The sequence below is a fragment of the Hylobates moloch genome, unplaced genomic scaffold, assembly GCF_009828535.3.
Source record: "Hylobates moloch isolate HMO894 unplaced genomic scaffold, HMol_V3 SCAFFOLD_6, whole genome shotgun sequence".
Lineage (NCBI taxonomy): Eukaryota > Metazoa > Chordata > Mammalia > Primates > Hylobatidae > Hylobates > Hylobates moloch.
In genome coordinates this window covers 142,031,479-142,033,539 of record NW_026652281.1, presented here as the reverse complement: position 1 = coordinate 142,033,539, position 2,061 = coordinate 142,031,479, and the positions used below count along the sequence as shown (strand labels likewise).

At 34.1% G+C, this 2,061-nt stretch overlaps 1 non-coding gene across 1 annotated transcript; it reads left to right on the top strand.

Annotated features, from left to right (window-relative positions):
- Positions 1-1,300: 1,300 nt before the first annotated feature.
- On the top strand, positions 1,301-1,407 carry LOC116471984 (U6 spliceosomal RNA). Its single transcript, XR_004248914.1, has one exon. It is a non-coding gene; the product is annotated as a U6 spliceosomal RNA (small nuclear RNA).
- Positions 1,408-2,061: the final 654 nt, after the last annotated feature.

Genomic DNA, 2,061 nt, shown 5'->3' with positions numbered 1-2,061 from the left:
TTATTGTGGAAGTATTAGCTAATTCAATTGTGCGCACACATCCACACACACACACATATACAAACACATCTGTGTATTTAATTACTGCTATTTGAAGATATTTACTTAAAAATCTAACAGTATCATTCTAGAAAGGGAATCTTTTAAAATTAATTTAGCAAGCATCAGAAATTTTCTGAATTTATGTTAGTACTTTAAAAAAACATAATGAATGCTAATAAATATACTTCAGAAATTAACAAGATTTATGTAAAGGAAACAAGAAATCTCTAGAGAACATAAAGTAAAACTCAAACAAATTAAAAGACTATTATAAAATAATAAAATAAGAGACTCAGTCATATAAGGAAGTCAATTTTCTTAAAGCCAATCTGTTATAGAAATTTAATAATATCTTAGTCAAAATCTCATATCACAAAATAATCTTATAGTTACTGTAAAAGAGTATGTAAGAATTATCATTAAAATATGCAAAAACCAGTTATGATTATGTTCTTTTCCTACCAAATACTAAAATAGATTATAAAACTGCAATATTAAACATTTATGACACTAAGTTTTTCTTTTAATTCTGTAAATTAGACTACTTGCCCACTTACTAAAGTCTTTATTAGCTACATTTATTAGTTTTTGTTAATTAAGTGGAGACTTCTAAGTGGAGAGTCACATTATCTGCAAAGAACAATTTATATTTTTTCTATCCAATTCTTATGCCTTATTTTTTCCTCTTGTCAAAATGCACTAGTTCATATTTTCAAAATTATTTAGTAATAATGGCAAAAATGGACATTCTATGCCTTGTTGCTAAATTGTGAAAATGCTTTCTAGGTTTCCTTATTAATTATTGAATATTTGCTTGCTTTGTGTTCAAAGAGATAAATTTACCTATATATCTATCTATCCTTAATATTGTAGTAGTTTTTATTTTTTTGTAAGAACTGACGTGAATTTTCTTATATTTTCAGCATTTACAGAAGAAAAAAATCAGTACCTTTCTGTCTTGCAAGATTAACATGGTTCTTATACAATTTCCCAGTATTTGCATTCCAGAGAAGCACCCTAGTTGATTGTTGCCTATTATTCTTTCAATGACATTTTAATTTAATTGCAATTTTTATAGGGATGGGGGAATGCAATGGTATCCAGATGTGAGATCTATCCTTACTGTTTGCTATATGTTTTATTTCTACTGGATTCGGTATCAATGTTTTAATTGTTTTACCAACAATTATTTAGAAGGTTTTAGAAATTCTTCCCTGGAGTTTTTAATTTTTAAAGCTTTGACAGAATTAACTTTCAAGTGCTCACTTTGGCACCACATATACTAAAATTGGAACAAGACAGAGAAGATTAGCATGGCCCCTGTACAAGGATGACATACAAATTCATGAAGTGTTCCATATTTTTCCAACACCAAAATTCAGGAAATGCAGAGAACCGCAAGAAGATACTTCACAAGAAGATTATCCCCAAGACACATAGTCATCAGATTTTCCAAGGTCAAAATGAAAGAAAAAAACGTTGAAGGTAGCTACAGGAAAAGATCAAGTTAAAAGGAAGGGAAGCCCATCAGACTAACAGCAGACCTCTTAGCAGAAACCCTGCAAGCGATAAGAGACTAAGAGCCAGTATTTAACATTCTTAAAGAAAAGAAATTCCAGGATTGCTGGCAAGATTGCCAAATAGGAACAGCTCTGGTACGCAACTCACAGCAAGATTGATGCAAAAGGTAGGTGATTTCAGCATTTTCAACTGAGGTACCCGCTTTATCTCATTGGGACTGGTTGGACAGTGGGTGCAGTCCAAGGAGGGTGAGCTGAAGCAGGGTGGGGCGATGCCTCACCCGGGAAGTGCAAGGGGATGGAGAACTCCCTCTCCTAGCCATGAGAAGCCATTAGGGACTGTACCTTGCACTCCAGCCCAGATACTGCGCTTTTCCCACAGTCTTCGCAAACCACAGACCAGGAGATTCCCTCTGGCTCCTACGCCACCAGGGCCCTGGGTTTCCAGCACAAAACTGGGTGGCCGTTTGGACAGACACTGAGCTAGCCACAGGAGTTT